This window comes from Camelus bactrianus, chromosome 5, assembly GCF_048773025.1.
Source record: "Camelus bactrianus isolate YW-2024 breed Bactrian camel chromosome 5, ASM4877302v1, whole genome shotgun sequence".
Lineage (NCBI taxonomy): Eukaryota > Metazoa > Chordata > Mammalia > Artiodactyla > Camelidae > Camelus > Camelus bactrianus.
The window spans coordinates 47,415,359-47,423,412 of record NC_133543.1 but is presented as its reverse complement, the minus strand read 5'-3'; the positions used below and the strand labels follow the sequence as shown (position 1 = coordinate 47,423,412).

Genomic DNA, 8,054 nt, shown 5'->3' with positions numbered 1-8,054 from the left:
CATTAGGGAATATCTGATTGTTTCATTTCTCTGCATTTCTTTTACCTTTTTCCTCATGCAGACCATCTCATTTTCTGCAGGAAGACAGCACATGATCTTATAAATAATAAAAGAAAACCCTTGCAAGACTTGATCCGGGGGTGTGAAATATGTGCTAAGAATGTAATTTATTTCAGTCTGGCATATTTTGACTGAATAATAAGGAAGGTGACTAATTAATATTATACTATGCTGTGGGCAAGGCAGCGCAGTGGGCTAATCCGTGCTCCTCTCACCTCTGGAGACCCGCATGCAAGCCTAAGAGGAGTCACGACTGCTGAGCACGGTTTGGGGGAGGGGAGTGGAAGGCATCAGATGGCTTTTTCCTGGCTGTGGAGACCCCTGTCCATATTCTAAAACCACCCTGAACCTTCAGCCTCTGCTCTGAGGAGATGAGGGAAAAGACAAGTGATTGCTACTTGGCTATGGCAGTTTGGCCGACTTATATGTCAGGGGAGATAGCTCTGTGACAGCTTCAGCTGTCCTAGCTCTAGCCTGGTGTAGCCAGCTCAAGCATTTGGAAATACATGGAATAAAAGAAAAGGTGTGTGTGTGTGTGTGTGTGTGTGTGTGTGTTTTCAGGTAGGATATTGGATAAGGGTGGGGATACAATAACTAGATGGCCAGAAAACAGTGAATTATTTTAGAATCAAATTAGCCTAGGTTTCTATTATAAGCAGTTGATTCCATTTTTGCTGCGTCTGAAGCTCAAAGAGGTACTGTGCTTTATTTCTAAGGCCTTTGGTTAGCTTTCAGACAATGGGAAGGCCACTTTGAATCTAACCAGTTGTGCTACACTGGGCATCTCCCCTGCTGTATGGTCTGTGAGATTGAGGGAACTTGACTGCCTGGGGTACCATAAGCAACAAGGCCAGAGATAAGGTTCCTATCATCTGGATTGTTTTTCTGATGGGAAATGTGCCTGTGTTTCTGAACTGTGCTGGCCTTTCCAGGGAGCAGTTCCTGCCTCCCTCGGAAGGATTAAAGCAGAAGCTCTGCCACACCAGGTAGGGCTGGGGGTGGAGAGGGGATTTCATGGCAGGGATAATTCAGATGCCGTTCCTTTGCACTTGTTCACTGGAAATTTCAAGGTTCTGGATATTGGAGGGTTCCTGTTTCTCTCTTATTATACTACTTAATCATCATTAGAACCATTGCCAGGGAGAAGCTGATTTGGTGGAGACAAAGGAATATTGATTTTCAACCTAGGGGGTACCCTGGGTAAAATCAGAAACCGGCCCCAGGACATTGAAGAAAGAGGCCGATCACTCCAGATTGGTAGGTGACAGTTTTGATAAGCAAGGGAACTTATATACGAGGCTTGTCTTGGGTGGCTGCAAGATGAGTAGGTCTCTGCACCCACCCACCAGAATTCTGAGAGTTTATATAGAGGCCTTAATGAGGGATAGTCAGATAGACAGTCTAGATGGTCTCAGTAACACTTTACTTTCCCAAGGCTGCATCCTTGAGGTGGCTCTGAGTCCTGGAATAGTGGGCAGAATGTCCATTCCAAGGACGGGGTGGGGATAAGGGACTGCAGCTTCAGCTGCTGGGGACCAGTTCCTGGGTCAACCTGTGGTCATGTCCTCTTTATAATCTCCTCCAACAGGAAAATGCGATCCACTTTGGATAATTTTGTTATTTGTTAGCATGTCCGAGAGGTGACTTAGGAGGATAAGAAGCAACTATTTGTTGAAGTTCAGGTTCTAATGTAAATGTGTGAATATATATTTTTTTTAAACTTTGAGAAATTTATTTACTTCCCCAGATTACCAATCATGGATTATTATGAATGAACTATCATGATATGAGTGCCTATATCTTATATCTCCTCAAAAAAAACTTCACACTATTGTGTGACTGTAGCAACCTATGAAGAAATTTCAAGCTTTGATCATATAGTTAAGAGCTCCTGGATTCATAGCTGCATGAGCCCTCTTTGAAATGACCTATATATATTTTAACTGGGGCAGAAAAACCCATCACCTCTGGATGACATAGGCAGGTTTCAAGAACCAGAACTCCTTCTGTCAATCACATCTGTAAATACTGTGGAATGAAATTCACATTACTGGGCTAAGTTCTGCTTGATATCTTAGTGCATTCTTATGTGTTCTTCCATATCTCATTTTCTACAGAAACAAATCTGATCCTTCAAAAGTGTAGATGGTAGGAAGTATTATTTCTTTTACTTCAAATCTCTATTTAGAGACAAATTACAGCACCTGATGCAGTGGGTTAGCAAAGCTTCTATTTTGGGGGCATGTGTGTTACTTCTGTAATGGGTGTAAAATAAGGTGACCCAGGGCATGGAGAATCTAGCTTCATGCTGCCTGTTAGCTTTGTTTGTTTTAGATTGATCCCTGGGGTGCATGCAGGTAACTGAGCAACATACACTGGGTCCTTAGCTATTTGGTTTGGAGGTCAGGCTGTGGATTCCCTCCCCTTGGAATCTTTACTACTTCAAAGTGGGAGAGAGTCAACTCTTTGTGGCTTCCCTAAGGAATATCTGATACTCCATAGACAATTGGAGGGAAAGGGCAGTGCCAAATCCCCCTTAACTCCCCAGTGGAGTTTGGGTTGTTCTCTAGGGTGGGAAAAATCACCCATGGCATCACTGAAGGCAAAATTCTGTTCCACAGAGAAGGTAGAGTCAGCAGGGGGCCAGTCCAGGGAATCCTCTACTGCTTGCTGGGAAGCAAAGAACAGAATAAGGTCAAAGTCTAAGAGAGGCCTACTCTAACACCCAGCAGAGGGATGGAGAGGCAATCAGGTAACCTTGCTAATAGGCTTGGAGCTAGAATCATAGAAAGTTAGGAGAAACATTTAGGGAAGCTCAAGCTGTCGGTCCCCAGATTACTGATGAGAATTGGAATGACTTGTGAAGATCAAAGAGGTAGAGAGCAGCCCTCCCTACACCTAAACTTAGGACCTCTGATTCAAAGCACTAGGTTTGCTGAATTTACAAGATTATATATAGTGAGGCAAATGATTTTCCAGTGAGGTGCAATGCAGCAAGAGTGTGACATGGTGGAGAGCGGGGTGGGCTTTCGATTCAAACAATGCCGGATTTGAGTCCACCTCAGCCACTTACTAACTCTGTAAACTTGAGCAGTTTACTTAACTTCTTTAAGCCTAATTTTTCTCATTTGTTAAATTAAGATAAAAGTGGGGCAGGGTTTCTCAATCTGTGCACCATTTGCATGTTGAACTGGATAATTCTTTGTTGCAGAAGCTGTCATGTGCATTGAAGGACGCTTACCAGCATCCTTGGTCTCTACCCCTTACATGCCAATAGGACAACCCTTTCTCTCCATGTTCTGACAACCAAAAATGACTCCAGATATTGCAAAATACCCCGTGGGGTCAAAATAGTCCCAATTGAGAATGACTGCAATAGTGTAATAGTGAGAATAATGAGGTTCTATACAAAGCATTTGGCCTGGTATCTGGCATGTAGTAATTGCTCAGTAGATATTAGATATTATTTTTACCCATTGATAAAAATGTGAGCAGTATTTTTATCAAACATTAAATAATACCAGTTGTTAAGGGATACCATTTACTCTCAGGCCATGTGTGAATATTCTTAGTCTAGAGTTTCAACTGGCTTTGCTGTCTTGTGCTTTGAACAAGGGAAAGCAGATTTAAAAAAGGCATTTTTCTGTGTTCATATTCTTAGTTCATGTATACTATGCAAATACACTCACAGCTTACCTGGTAGACAGTTGGCAGAACAGTAGCCGCATGATTAATTGATTAAACACTGCAGCACTCATAGCATATTCTGAGGGAACAATTACAAGTTCCCCAATGTGATACATGTGTTGATGTTGAGTTGTTGCCCACAATATTCTTATTTGGAAAGGCATTCATGACAGTTACACGTGGGCTTCCATTAAAAATGTGTTTATATTGCTTTCAAACTATAGAATATTCACTTGTTTTGATGACATAATCTAAAGAGGAAGGAAGATACTTATTTCTGTTTATCTTGCACGTTCATGTCCCATATTGTTTGGTTACTATTTGATAGCATGTACAATAATATAATAATTCAAAATGCAATTCTAGCTACTCCTTGAATTGAATGATTAAAAACAAACCATACAACATGATCCACTGAGTATTGGCTTCACATCACACTTTCACCTCTTCTGAAGCAGAAGCAAACTTCAGGCTGTTAATAAGAATAGGCATGACTAACCAAGGTGATTTCTTCCAGCATTAATCTTAAACTCTCTAAGAGTCATCAAGGTTTTATTTCTTTGGCTCCAGACTGAACTGTTGAATTTTGCAGAAAGCATTAAAACTTACAAGAGGGGGATTTAATTAAAACAAAAGACACGTTTGTCATTAAGACAACATTAAAGTGAGGTGGAAGAAAATCTAAAGTATATAACTATGTATTTTTCTAAAAGAAAACTTTGGTTGAAAATTATGTATTTCTTTGGTTAATTTCATATCTTATCTGTTTTAACTTCAACCCACACCTCTTTTCTCAGATGACTGGGAAAAGTAACTTTCTGGAAAATGAATTATAGAACATTAATTTTTTTAAACATTTGCTATTATCTTAGATCAAACTAGCATAAATGCCTTTTTTTAGTCACAAGCAGGTTTGAAGTATGGCTATACCAGGGCAAACTCCAAGTGCCTACTCTACATAAATTAATCTCTCAAAGGAAAATGCATTATGCTTATAATTGAAGTTATCATTTCTAATACCACCATTAATGCTGATTGAATCTTAAATTTGTGTTGGGATCATTTATTTGAAGACACTATATCTCTTAAAAATTCATGTCAAGTATACCCTATAAAGGTTAATCTATAGTCTTGAAGCTATTTCTTAGGCTTTGGCAACCCGGAGAAGGTCAGATTATGAATCTATGTAAAAATAAGAGCCTTTTTTAATGGGTTGAGAGCAATGTCTATCTTACAGAAAGATAGGGATTGGCAATTTAGCTTAAGGATTTTATTTTTTAAATGTAAAGAGTTAATAGATCTATTCACAATATCATCCATTTTTTAAAACTCATCATTTTTATTTTGTTAAATTAGAACTTCTGATCCATTTCCTGTACTTTCGGTGTAGTGAGTTCTGGGAATAAGTAACCTCCTCCAACCGGTCCATCTTTTGTCTCTTTCTTCCTGTTCCTTTCACTCTTTTTCCTCATAGATGGGTGCTGCCTAACCAATAGGCTAAACCATATGAAATTGGCATTTTATTAGACAAAAATACTTATGTATCCCTAATTCATGTATTTCAACCTAAATAATTTTCTGTTAAAAATATTGTATGTATGTATGTGTGTATGTATTTATTTATGGGGGAGGGAGTTAATCAGGTTGGTTGGTTGGTTTTAATGGTGGTACTGGAGATTGAACCGAGGTCCTCATGCATGCTAAGCACACACTCTAACCTCTGAGCTATGACCTCCCCCCTCTAAATAATATTTTTAATTTTTTCTCCTAATCTGTTTGTTTCACATGGCAGTAAGAAAAATATTTCAAAATACAAATCTGATTATATTTCATCCTTGTTAACCCCCTTCAATGGTTTTCCATTGTCCTCATGCTAATTTCTGAATTTTTTTTCCATGACCTGCAAGGTTCTACGTGAGCTGGTCTCTACTGATTTCTTTAGCATCATTTTTTGAAACCTTACACCTTTGCAGTTTTGTTCATCTTATCTCTGGTCTTTTGAATGTATCATTTCTTTAACATGCTCTGTCTTCACTGCCTCTTTGCTTGGCTGAATCTAATTCATCTTTTAGATTTCAGTGTGTCCAACACGTTCTCTAATTCCTCAGGTCTGAGTTAGAAGCTTTCTTAGGTGCTCCTGTAGCACTCATCACAGTACTGAATTTCATAGCTCTTTTTTTTTTTTTAAATTTCCTTTACTCAGAATGTTCCATGAAGGAAAGGGCCATGTCTTCTGGTTGAGCCCTGGGCTTCTAGTGCGAATGCATTACAGGTACTCAGTACGTTCTTGGATAAGTTACTTATTCTCTCAGGTTAACCTCAGTTTCCATATATCAAAGATGAGGATAACTTCATAGGGTGATGGTTAGGATTGAATGATACCCTTTGTAACAGGACTTTTTGGCAGGCTATTCTTATTTTAGATCTTTGTACTTCCCTTCCCCATTCACTTCCTTAGTATTTATTTGTTTCCTTTCATTTAGGAGATTTATTTTCTCACTAAAAGAGAAGAGATTTGGGCGATATGTAGGAAGGATAGAAGAGGATGGGAAATAAAATGGAGTCACTTTCCCATCCTGCTGGCAACTCACATTTCTGGAACTGGTTTTAGATGACTATAGAGGGAGATGCAGAAGTGGTGGGACTCTTCAGGGCTGCAATGTATTTAGGTGATAAAGTGGGCACAGGGTTTAGAAGGAGACCCTTTTGCCCTCTTCCATGAGACCCAGTATTTTGTGACTCTCAGAGGATTGGGACCTTAAGTTTGCCAGGCTCAGTTATAGGGATTTATTGTGAGACTATGTCTGGCAGTATGGAAGGCAGCATTTATCTCACGGGAATAAAGAACAATAAACATAACATGCCAGTCTTTGCAGAGACTAGAACTAGATTCAAGAATCTCTAAGGGACTTTTGTTTTATGTACTTTCATTTTTGTGTTCTCCAATTAAGGGCACTCCAAGACAAGGTTGTTTTTGATTTTTCTTCTCCCTTCTCCTTTTGCTGCTAGCTGTTTTACTCATCCTCTACACTGTATGTCCTTTTATCTATGTCAAAGCTTTAATCTAGTCAAAACATCTATGTTGCAGTTATCTTCATTATACCTTGGAAGGTACGACGAAATAGGAAGCCAGCTCCTCATTTGACTTTGAACTTAATTTCTGATTCTGTGCCTCTGCAAACTTTAGTATGTTTACTCATTTATTCATTCAATTAATTCATTCAACAGATATTCACTGAGTGTCTTCTACATTTTTGGCACTCTTCTTGGTACTAGTATTAATACGCAGATGTGATGCAAATTAAACATCCCTGTGTTAAAGATACATTCTAGCAACATTCAAACTATTGCAATTTCATTTTGGAAGTGAAAAAGAGGCTGAGACTGGTAGTAGTCACTACTGTGATATTATTTTGAAAGTGACTAGCAAAGTAACAGATGAGAACATTGAGTGTGTCTTCAGGGCTCCTTGAGATAGCTCCATGCTTTTATTGATTGTTCACAGCCATCTCTTTTGTCTAACCTCTAAGCACACTAAACATATCTTGCATGGTTTCTCCCTTCAGACTGCTCCCTCCTGTGTCCCATTGCCATACAGAGCCACTCTGATTCCCTATGGCCTGGGTAGTTTATCATGAAATTAATTTACGGGCTGGGGAGTGCTTGTGGATTAATGCCTATCATGGTGTAGTGTTTGCCTTGCAGCAGGGAGTTTCCCTCATCTTAACTCCCCCACTACAAACTACGTCTGTGGATAATTTCAAAACTTCTCTTTCAGGCTAATAGGGAAGCAATTTGTACAACAGGCAAATTTTTAATTGCTTCCCAAACCTCACCATCTATCTGGCTAATTGGTAAATACCCTCTTAAAACTCCAACCAAGTGAAAAATAAGGCAGAATTATTTCTGTTTTTCTGCCAACTGTTGCATAAGTCCTGCATTCTTTTTGAAAAGAGAATATTGTGAATCTAAAATATTATGACATTGTTTCCACGTTATGCTCATTAAAGACTTAAAATATAAGTCTTTCTTGTGTTTGACGTTATACAGAAGCAGTTCAGCGTAAGATCTTTAAGCGAGCTTGCAGCCATCATCAGTGAATAGCTGTTTCAGTACAGAGATGCAGCCCAGTTACAGCGCTGCATTACTTATCATTAGGCTGTTAACGCCATTCTCTTTAGCATTGTTTTACCTTAAAGATCAGTGCATTTGTTGGCATTGGACCCCAGGATTCACCCCACTGGGAGTTATTGGCTGCTTTGTGGGCAGAAGCAGCTTTCTGAAGCAACAGAAGCCTTAAGTCTTAG

General features: G+C 39.2%; 1 non-coding gene across 1 annotated transcript; it reads right to left on the bottom strand.

Moving 5' to 3' along the window:
- Positions 1–1,859: 1,859 nt before the first annotated feature.
- LOC123613213 (small nucleolar RNA SNORA25) lies at positions 1,860–1,990 on the bottom strand. Its single transcript, XR_006720566.1, has one exon. It is a non-coding gene; the product is annotated as a small nucleolar RNA SNORA25 (small nucleolar RNA).
- Positions 1,991–8,054: the final 6,064 nt, after the last annotated feature.